This window comes from Ooceraea biroi, chromosome 8, assembly GCF_003672135.1.
Source record: "Ooceraea biroi isolate clonal line C1 chromosome 8, Obir_v5.4, whole genome shotgun sequence".
In the NCBI taxonomy this organism is placed as follows: Eukaryota; Metazoa; Arthropoda; class Insecta; order Hymenoptera; family Formicidae; genus Ooceraea; species Ooceraea biroi.
The window spans coordinates 10,802,003-10,814,033 of record NC_039513.1 but is presented as its reverse complement, the minus strand read 5'-3'; the positions used below and the strand labels follow the sequence as shown (position 1 = coordinate 10,814,033).

The 12,031-nt window shown below is 36.6% G+C and overlaps 1 protein-coding gene across 6 annotated transcripts in view; it reads left to right on the top strand.

The window, feature by feature from the left end:
* Positions 1-12,031, top strand: part of LOC105275489 (beta-1,4-glucuronyltransferase 1) — a 32,083-nt gene that overhangs the window by 808 nt on the left and 19,244 nt on the right. The window contains exons 1-2 of one of the 6 annotated variants that reach the window (XM_020030446.2): positions 6,923-11,006; positions 11,086-12,018. The exons of 1 other annotated variant lie outside the window; for it this stretch is intronic. The gene's annotated coding sequence lies outside the window, so the exon portion shown is untranslated. Of the gene's footprint in view, positions 1-6,922; positions 12,019-12,031 lie in introns of those variants that run through there. 4 more of the 6 variants (XM_011332356.3, XM_020030447.2, XM_020030448.2 and 1 more) reach the window with 4 other exon arrangements.

The window sequence follows — 12,031 nt, the reverse complement described above, 5'->3', positions numbered from 1 at the left end:
ATAGTTATCGCGCAATATTAAGCCGCTCTGTATAATGGCGATGTGTCGCACAAGTACCTTGTGCAACGATATAAATTAACGTATACGACGCGACGTGAACTGGATTTCTTCATAGCGTCATGTTTTCGCAATCACGAGTACGTATAATCAATTGGTTAATTGGTTGATTTAATTTTTATCTTATCGTAAATGGAACATATTTTGTGACACACAAACTGACAATGAGTTGAAAATACCAGGAGTATCGTCCAATAATTCTACAAATTTTCTGCAGACTAAATAAATAGATGGATTGAAGAGACATAAAAATAAATTAAGAATAAATAAGAAATGAATATGTAGATCGTGCGTTAATATGCATCTAATCACAAGTATTTTACACGATAAAGATAAAATCTTACAGTTTGGAATGAGGTTTATGTTATAGAGTATTCACTTATGGAAACGAATGAAAATTCAATGACACTTTTGAAATATTTTAGGAAGAATAAAACTGAGTATTTTTATGGAGTTCTGTAATTTATATATATGATATATGAAACCTGCGGTTTGAAAAATATTTATGTAACAAGATAAGTAATCATTATTCAGCCATTAGATGAACGTTTCAAGATCGCGTTTACTCAATTTGCTGCAGTGAATCAAATGACAATTAAGTGCAGACAATTAATTCCAGCACAATGCGAAAATTAAATTCGACTTCCGACGTTTCCGTGATTCATTCAAATCAATCACATTGATCCGATCGTCAATAATTAATCTCTTTATAAGCCAGAAATCTAATTACGCTTGATGAACATTTCCATCTGAATTCTTCCCGGCAAGAAAATTACGATTTTTCAGACAGTTTCTGCGTAACGATCGTAAACAAACGGCTACAGCAAAAGCTCGTTACGGCAAAGTCTGCAACTGCTGCGCACGTCGCTTTCACTAAAGCGAAGCTTCGTTCATAACAGAATAATGGTTGGATATTCAATAAAATGATATTTGTTGTTACAAAAATGACATTTTATGGTTATTCATCCCGACGACGAAATTCCGCCCATAAACGCTTTATCTCGCAAATTTGCCAAAGAGATACGTGACCACCGCTGAGGTTTTCTTCGATTATAATTTAATAGATACATTTATCGCTTGTTGGATAAGTCATGCAGTTAATAGATGTTTAGAGAATATCTTATAGAAAAAGAGAATAGGTCATAGAAGCACAAGTTTTGCACATGTTTTAATACAATATTATATTTAATATTAATAAAAATTAATAGCAATATAATATTGTGCATTATAAAATTATTTGAGTTAATGGCTGCAAATTTGGAAACGATGATTTTGCATGATAGTATACAAGTATAAACCTGGTATAAAGTGCTGAAAAAAGTGAAACGCGAGACGGAAGTAATCGGAAGTAATCAGAGCTAATTATGCGCGCGGAATCTCAAGAAGTTTCATTTTCTTATTATAGACGGTGTTAAAAAAATTTTGAAGCAGATTGCACTCGAAAGTAATTGAACAATTATGAATGATGAATGAAAGCGATATAATTTTAGTACACTCTCACGCGGATATATGATGCCCTAGATCCGCGGCTTTCTTTCATCTATGAATGTTTCGATCGATTTGAGTTCGATTTTTCTTTAGCTAATTGTAAAAAAAGAAGTATTCATTAAAATTTCAGTAAGTATGTTCAGTATGTTGCTTTGCAACAGACGTTTTTACATTTCTGTCCTTATACTATGTAGAAAGGAAGTCTATATATTGATCAACAAATTAATAGTTGAAAGCAAGGATGAGAAATTGCGATATCCTACAGATAAGTCTGTCGTCGATTATGATTGTATAATAACCGTGAGATATTCGCGATTCTCTATTGTTTGATCTCGGTTTTAGTCTGTGCCTCTATCATGTACGCAGAGAGTTTCGTAGACGCATAATTTCGTTTAGATCTCGTCGCGATATGAATTGTTTGTATCGGCGAGGGATGTCGAGTAGGCGTATATCAGCTTTCGAGGGAAGTAATCAAATATCGTTCGTAAGTGGGATCTATGAGCAACCTTTGTAGTGATCAAAATATCATGACGCATCAAAGTTGTAACGTACGTGGAAGACCTAATCATCTAATTCCCTGCCTGATGTAATTTTTATAGAAAGCGATAAAACCAAGGGTAAAAACAATTGTATAGTGAATTTTCGTGCGACATGTGTTACAGGTAATATTATTAACGATATATTAAAATTAGAAAGTTCTTAGAAAGATAAATTAAAAGAACCATTCCAAGTACGAGGTAGAAGAGAGAACAAAAGCTAAAGAATCTTTCTCCACTGTCAAGCCAAAACTTAAAGCCCAACCAATCTTGGGCTGTTCGCTTTTCAAGCTATTTCCAGTAAGTGGACAGTCCTGGGAAAGTTGACGAGAGAAAACAAAGCAAGGCGCATTGTAGCACGCAGTCTTTCACGGGACACTCCGTATATATCGGTCGTATCTATTTCTGTGCGTCCGCCGCGGCGTGCTGTCAATCGCGTGTACCAAGCGTGCGACGCTCGGCATCCGCACGCGCTCTCTCGTTACTCGAGATCACCACATGGTCGGGGGTCCCCCACGGCAGATCTAGTTCGCGGTAGCGTGAAAGGGAACGTCCGTTGTTGGAGAGTTGGTCGCCGAAGTGTCGCGATCTCTTTTCGAGTCGGTTCGCCCCGAGCAACGCCGATTAAACCGCGTTGACCTTTGTGGCTTTGCATGTGGTGCTAATGCACGCTTCAATATCCGGGAGCACTCCATAGAGTGCTGATACTAGTCGCATGGGAGATATTTGTCTTCTAGCTTTTTATTCTTTATATAAGCGTCTTATGGAGCGCGCCTCTTGAATCCTGCTGAATATTTCAGATATAGAGATGGAGATCCCAGAATGTAGATTTGATTATGATAAGAACGCTTGAAATACAAGAAAGTCGGGAATTCCTGATGAATTCTCATGATCGTGACTCTCGGTTTAGCGAACATTTTCAAGGCACACCTAATTACGAAGATATTTCACATCCTGTGTAAAGGGCTCTTTGTGAGAATTTCCGAGATGCAAATGGATAAGGAAACTTTGTTTTCCCGTTAATTATAGATCGGCTCGACTCTTAACGGAAACTTACACTTCATACGAAACTTTACTTGAGGCTCACTCACTCACTGAGAAGTTTTAACGTTTAAAAGAAAACCACTCTCTATAAATGGTAAAGTTTCTTGCTTTCGCGGCATAATGTCTTAAGCTTTCATTTTTCATTAGCTTCAATCGCATATTTTTTCTTTGGAATAAGTTTTGATAGCATGTTGCATAATCTATACTGGGAGAAATTATCTTTATCTGTAAAAGAGACGTAAAAGAAATAAAACGAATTTTACTTCTTTATCAATGTGCAAAAGGAGGGATGAGGATGAAATTGATAAAATATACATAGGACTAATTTGATGTCTCTTCGGTGACGCGCTAGCAAGTTAAAATTAGTGATGATACCCCAAATTAGCATGTAATGTTACAGTTGCTGGCAAATATCTTTCTCAGCTTGCAAAGGTTAAAACATAAAAATTGCATAGTGCCTACAGTTTTATAATAACACACTTGCAAGACAGAAGAAGCTTTAACGTAAAGTTTCTCAAGCCAGACTGAAGTGTATGATCCGTAACTTTCGCATAAATTTTTATACGCATTCGATTTTTTTTTATGGCGAATTAGGATATCCAATTACCGAGGAATTGTATTTCTACGATCGCGTATTAATCATTAATGTCTTTATCAAGCGTGTTCCAGGTTCATTCAGTGACGGTTCACTCATAAATTGATTCTTACGATCGTGAGAAGATAATCGTAGCGATATACGCGAGTTTGCGATATAAATATAAGCTTGGCAGGATCTGCGCTGTTATCTTAATGTCATGTTTGATGAGTCGCTGTGATCCGAATTGATATTCACTGAAGCGTATGATTATTGGATTACAATGCAATGTTTCGTGTTCAATTTACGCAACCATTGACCCGCGCTTAATTCGCGTAATTAACTGTTTGATTTGTGAAATTAGTTGAAATGATCTCTTTCGTTTTTAATTATGTTTATCTTGGCTAGTTATATTTAATCAATTGTGACTTTTTTCTACTGGAAATACGATACGGTCACTGCACCTACGGCGACATGATGCGTGAAAGCGTTTATTGCTATTTGCAGACAGAGTTGTACAATCGTATTGTCGCTTGGCTCCCGCGTATTGCAACGATATCGCAATATTACATCGTTATTTGTTCGTTGCGTCCCACATTGCAGCACGAAACGCATCGCTGCTTACACACAATCTCGCACTGAAAGGGGCGGTGATGTTTCTTTGCCTCCTTTTTTGTGCACAAGTTATATATACAACAAGAAGAGTCTATATTCCGGGAGAGTTAATTATTTACGTTTTTTTAATTTTCTGTCGTCAGTTACGTGAAATTGTGGAATACGCTAAATACAGAGCTATCACCTACGTTTTGCACAATATGTAATTTATTTGTCACGTGAACTACAGCGGGAGAGAAGTTCAGATGTATGCATATATCAAACGAGATACAATTTATCATACTGATACTGGTGGATGAAATTAACCACTGGGTTAGAGCTTTACGTAGGAAGAACCAGCGAAAACAATTTTACATAGTAAACGTAGCATGCGACAACGTAATATGAGGTAGAATATTAAATACAGATTTATTAATTTAAATATAATTTAACTATAAATAACTTTAATACACTTTAATATTTCATACACATGTGTAATTCAAAACAAAATGGTGGATTATAATATTAATAATGAAGATCTTGAAAGAATCTTGATGAAGAAGAATCAAATTTATTCATAAAAATGTGCTTGTTTGGACAAAACTTGAGCAAACTAGTGGATCGTTTCGCATAAAGCTTGTTCTTTTGGGAGAATGCTTCTAACAAAAGAGCCAGGTACGAAGCTACTCTTGCTTGCACAACATACAACACACGGTGCTAAGATAGGGCGGCTGTCGACGGTAGCAAAGCAGAAAATCGATCGGCCGGCACGCTGTTCACCAGTCGGTTTCACCCCAACATAATTCCTGGCAATGAGAACACGCCAATCCAAAATTTGATTGTGTTTTCAGTTGCTGGCCACCGTCCAAACGAGTGTTTCCGCTGGATCGATTCTTTCGCGGAGAATGGAGAAAGATAATTTGCAGATCTCGGATTCGCGCTCGTGTTCGCGCAAAATTGCTTCGATCGTATTGTTTCGGTAGGCGCAAATTCTGCTGCTATGCGGATTACCGTTCTTTTTTTCCTGGGAAAATAAACCAAGAGCTGTTATAACGATATAAAACTTTTCGCGAAGAAATGTAACTCAGAATTGTTAATTACTTTTTTAATATCTCTAAATTAATTTTGTACAGTATTTATTTTACTATGTAACAATTTTCATATATTACTACTACTATATTACGTAGCATACAGTTGATATACGTGTTTTAACTTTTGAAAGAATGTTATTCTCTCTCTTTCTTTCTTCATCTTTCAACCATCTCTACGATCAATTATCATACGTAATGCAAATTTCCTTTGCAACATCTGATACATGCACCACCACGTCACACTGGCAAGGAATTCTCGCTTCTGATCGTAACAGGATATTCCAGGCGTGTTTATGAATCCGCGAAAAATGCGGAATGGTGCATATTCCGTTCTGTCTCTTTTCTGCAAACGTGTCGTCGCGTGTCGCGAAAGACCAGCAGCGAGGCTGGATCGTAGCCGAGGTCGAACTGGAACGAGGACGAGAGCGTTGACTCGCGGGATGACGGACCTCGAGATATCTAAATTGCGGATTCTCGATTATTATCGAATTAACTTCTTTGCTGCTCAACGCCGAGAGTGAGAATGACTTTAACGATCGCTACAGCCGTTATTGATTTGACCTCACAATCGCGAACTTTATATTTCCGACAGAGTGTCCATTAAATGACATCCTTTCAAGTATAAAGAATGGACGAATATGTGGCAATAAAATATATGTAACAAAGATCAAACGCAAGAGTATAATATATTATATATAATAGATTTTATAAAAGTATAATAATATATAATATAAAGTATATAATATATCATATTTCTATATTTTGTCATATCTTAGCACTTATTGAGAATACCATGGCATAGATTGGTTTTAGGAGAATAGGTCCAACCTGATTTCATCTTAATCCAAGCTTCAAGTATATCAGATTCAAGATTGAAACTGCCAATGTAAGAAAGAGCGAAAGCGTTCGATAGGCTGGTCGAATGCAGCAACGCGACGAATCATGAATCTAAAAGAATCGCGCAATAAGAGAACGTAGGAGCGATAACGAAGTGCCGATTAATGACGTGTACCGAACGTTGTGGCCGACAATAGTCTAGGTCAGGTCTCTTGGAGCAATCGCAACGGCGGTCGATAAGTCTTAACACCTGCGCCCAAGTCGACGCAGTCGACGGCCACGATAATCATAACGGATCGCCGAAATCCGTCTTGGGATCGATCGTGTCCTCCTTACAGCGCGGCATCAACTTTACATTAATTCGCAACCGACACGAACGGTTGCAAAATACGCGGCTACTTTGCTAATGGCTGTTTGCTACCAGTTGAGCTCTTTCTCTCTCTTTCTTTGCGCGATAAAATGTATTTTGCATAATGGCATTATCATCAAATCAGCAATCTGTGTAATAAGAATGCATAAAATGTCTACGTATAACGTATAACGCATGATGCGTACTTAGAAATATGCAAATGTCTGGGACTTTTTGCATTAACATTTTTTCAATTTTTTCCAATGACGGGCAATATGTACATATATATGCACATATTCTAGAAAAATTTCTATTAACTAATATAAATCAATTTACTTTTAAATCTTAAAATTATTAAATTTTAAATTTTCTTAAAAACCTAATAAGTAACTTATTACTCATTTAAACCTAGATACTCTACATCTGCACTTTGATTTGAACTATTACTCTCGTTAACAAAATATTACATTTATACCTTCTAAAAATAAATTTAATGTTTTATAACGAAATTTTCTGTTTAATCGCGATATATTTTAATCTCGTATTAAAATAAAGTTGTTGCACAATGCGATACTTGCGTCAGTTCTATGAAATATTAGCAGAAAAATTAACATCTGCTTCGTAACGTAAGATGAAATATTTATCAGACGTTCGGACGCGTTTCGTTCAAGTTGGAAAATACGTGGCCGCGAGGCGAAACTATAGCAAGCCATCCACCTTTAAATCTTAAATATTTATTTGTCTTATCTAGGCAAAGTGCACTTACTGCGAGCACATATGGGTTACATGCATATTCCAGTTACAATGACGCAGAGGTTGTGTGACATCCTCGAAGCGACCTTGGTGAGAGTGCGAGGACGATCGTGAGGTGAAAGCTCCGTTCTGGCCTTCCGATTGATGAAAGTTACTCGCATACTCACATGATGACAGCGATGATCGCCCATTCCTCCAAGCAAGAATTGCTGTCTCCACAGAGAACGATTTGCAGAAAAATTTTGATGGATGACGGGAATGATCATTTAGGCCTCTCGTCGGAGAATTCATTGCTTTATCAAATGCGAGGTGATACAATGATTGCGTCACGATTGATCAAAGATGATAGAGGGTGACGTTGTTGCATCTTTTCTTGTAATTAATGACTCAGTGGTTTTTGCGCTCAGTCATCCGTGGCTATCTTCACCGAATAATTCGCCTTAATTATCCAATCAAGCGCTCGAATAAAACTAAAAAGCTCTGCTATAATATTTTCAACAAAATCATTATTGGACAATAATATAATATTTAGATATCTTGTAAAAGAAAGTACATTTGATTAATAAGAACGATAAAAATAATTAATTATATTTGTTAATTGTTTTACTTCTATCACATACTTTATCTGAAATTTATTCTATAAATTTCTTTAGAGATTATCCGTGCGTGAATAATCATTTCGCGCGTATGCATGCATCATAAATTCGCCATTGGTGAGTTAGAAATTCCTAGCATTGCTGTATCGAGGAATCTGAAAGTCTATGCTCGTGTATTATCTCGAGATCGCGAAAAATGGATAATCGGGAGGCGCGAAAAACGGATAAGCTTCCCGGAGATGAAGGAGAGATCTTGGCGATGAGATGCGAAAGTACTCGACTGCGCTCCAAACAAGACTTCTCGATCGATCCGCATATCACACATCTTGCAAGTGAGATCAGCGTATCTATCTAAAGATTCCTATTTTTTTTAAAATCACGTTTCACGAGAGCGGCAGTTTCTCTTTGGCTATACCGATGTTAATTTACACAGATAGTACAAGTGCGCTTATACAGGGGTAGATAGGGGTGAGCGACCGGTCAAAGTGCCTCTTAGTGAGAGAGGGTGCATCGTAAGGACGCAACGTGCCGGAATCAATACGCATGATGGAATAATATCGTATGGAACATCTCTTTATGTCATATTTATCTGTGCATAAAGTATTAATTGGAAACCGTACGAATCATCTGTTGATAAACGACTAATCTGATTGTTAATTTATACAACACGCATGATTGTTTTTGAAAGATTCATCAAATCTCACAAAATAATTCTCCAAGCACGGAGAAGAGCGTTTGAGTTAATAAGCTCGATTGTTTTCTCGTTTACGTTGTAAAATCGACTATCATCAATCATGATGTCCAGAGAATTTGCATTCGCAATTATATATTTACTGGAATTACTCCTGGTAATTCTTTTTAAATTAGCGGATATGTATAATTGAGTACAAGTCTACAATGCAAATATTATATTTTACTAGCACCTTGACCTAATAGATATTCGTAGAAATAATATATATATGCTAATAGGTGACTGTACAATTTTCCGTTTGCGTGAAAAATAATATTTACTACTTTAACAAAGTATTGCATGTCTCTGGCTCAGGCGTGTTCGTTAATTGTCATATAATTCGATGACTTGGCAGTTACTCTCAATGTCATATTCGATACGCGATCTTTATGAAACTTTATGGAAGCAGGTAACAGTACATGGATTACGAATGCACAACAAATGAGCTATTTCCTACTTTAACTGTATATGATAATAATAATAGCAGATATATATTCCTATAACAGATAGGTATATGTTCTTATTAAAAATTCTTTCATGAACACATTAAACATGTTAATAATCGCTGTTAATAAAAAATCTTAATGATAACAAATTAGGGTTTCCTAACGCGCCGGTATATTTATCGTATTTAAAAACGTCCGCCTCGAAATCAATGCATCTGAATAAGAGTACCGCAATTTCATATTCCGAGAAACGTTCGTCGAGATCGACGCGAGCATGTAAATAAAAATGTTACACTTTTGTATTCAGCGGAGCGTTCGTTCGAATCAATGCGAGTAGCTGAATAAAATGATATCTCTCTACCTCTCTCTACTCGTTTCTTGTGGAATTTAAGGGGCCGTAAATTTATCACAATTGTGCGGCACACAGAAGAATTCGTTATCTGCGTGATAAACGGGAAAGCAGGAGAGAAGAGCAAGCCTGCCGCATAAAAATGTATATATTATCGTGATGCATAAATATCGTTCCACAAAATACGCCGTTGCGGTCAAGCAGTCTCTCTCTCTCTCTCTCTCTCTCTCTCTTTCGGTTTAGGGGAACAAAGAACAATCTTCTCTGTTGCCTGCGTGACGTTTCCTTTCTCGGTTCGTGCTTTTGCGAACGCATCGCGATTCGCTGCCGTCATTATGAATTCGCGTTTTCACGACAAATCAATCCTTCGTGACCGTCCACGAAGACGTGACCGTTCAACCGCCGTTTAAGTCTCGCTACCGAGACCATCAATTATGGAAACGCGGCGACGAGAAAATACAGCAACGTTTCCCGATGGTTTGCCGAGCGTTGAAAAATTACGAATCCCACAAGTTGAAAGAGAGATTAAAAATATACGTCACGAATGTTGCACAACGTACGACTAAATTGATTTAAAGGCGAGAATGAAAAAAAAGTTCGCGTTGGAATAATCAAAGTTGTGCAGGAGGTAATTGAATTTCCAGTGAAAATTTCACGCTCGGAAAGCACAGCGCTGGAATATTGTTATGGTGATTCACGAGACGAGAGAGAGAGAGAGAGAGAGAGAGGAATCTATGTTAAGGTGAACTCATGCGCTTCGACCGCAAAAATAAATTACGATGATTTATTGGAATATCTGTGCTGCTAATTACGTTAAAATCAAATTCGTGAATTTAGAGGCCGTAATTGGAAGTTACACGATGATTTCAGTAACAAACGTTACGTGACACAGCTTCATTTTCGTCGAATTAAATTAAGCGTACATTTCATCAATTTATATTATCATTTTTGTTGAATTATATTATCGTTATACAAATATCTTTGCAAATATTAAATTTTACATATATTAAATGCGCGGTAATCCAAATCGACGACATATGATTTTCTCGTGTTTAAATATCCTTCCGCGATGGTTTAAATTGCGTTCTTAGTCGAACGAACATATGCTTTCAATCTTTTTACTTCACATTAATACAACTCTTTATCCGGTTGTTATCTCACTCAAGATTAATTGAAATATTGCAATCTTCATAAAGAAAACTTGTGATAATCCTAAAGTAGATACGACGGGATGCATTTACTTGATAAGTGTTTACCGCTTGGTAAGACGAATGAAAGTTTTTTTAAAACGATCTGTTAATTTGTTACGCAGTGTAATTAACATTAAATTTTTAAATAGCGTAATAAATGTGATAAACGTGATGAAACACGTGATAAATGACCAATCTGTTTTCAGTAATCGAAGCTCACAAATATAAAAACTGGGAAAACTTCTTTTAAACTTCGGAGTCTTATAAGAAGAAATTTACGTGATTTTCCAAAAGAGATTCTATCAATATAAATGTTAGAAATCATTGTTCTTATCAAGGAAAAGATTTTAGGAAGCGAGAGCTTTAGCGACGGTGAAAATTACATATGTAAAGCTATATAGTGTTTATATGTAACATTTCACAATAACCTCCGGAACATTTTATTTTGCAGAATAATATCGTGCACAATCGCGAGTGATTCATTCCGTGCAAAAAATTCCGATATCGTAGATACAGACCGTATACAGTGGACTGTATTATTTGAATACGAAGATATAGCAGAGTTATCATGAATATGTGATAGATATATTCACATACTCTGGCGAAAAAGACGAAGGTATGTATTAGTCACGTTTATGTTATAAATAATCACGTCTGTTTATTATAAAAAAAGAAGAAAACGTTTATCGGAAGTGAAAAATAAGAAACCGATATGCAAAACTGGTTGATAAGTATGTTAAAGTATCCGTTAGATTGTGCCTATCTTGAGACGATTTCTACATAGCACGGGCAATTGAGTTTGCTGTTGAAATGTGCGAAACGGGAACGCATGTCTCAATATTGAATAGCCATGCCTGATGTCGTATATATATTATGTGAATATGAGCTTTTCTCATCAAACGATCACACATAGCAACGCTGAATCAACGTAGACATTCGCCGCACAGCAACTAAATCGTGTTTAACGCTAAATACAGGGAGAACACGTGTCTCAAGATCGGATCGCCGTATTAACGTCCGAGCCTTTGAGCGCAGGAGCTCCTGAAAGCATCCTTTCGCAATCCTAATTTCGGTGATATAGCAGCTTTGCTCGAACGAGGAGATGATTCTGAAGCAAAAGCGAGCTTCTCTCAAAGACTTACGCGAGAATACCGACGTCAAAATCAGGCAAAGCTGCGAATTTAGTTAAATCTGTAAGGACGAGACTATTGAGCTATCAAGAAAGAAAGAAAGAGAAAAAAGTAAGATTTTTCTCTGTATAAAGGAGTTTATTTAGTTGGATATTCTGTCGCGGGGAAGGAATACTGCAGTATCAAAAGCGCACATATAAATTTAACAATTTTAATGTTATGGAAAGAAAAAACCAAGTAGATAATTAAAGCAGGTAATTAATATAC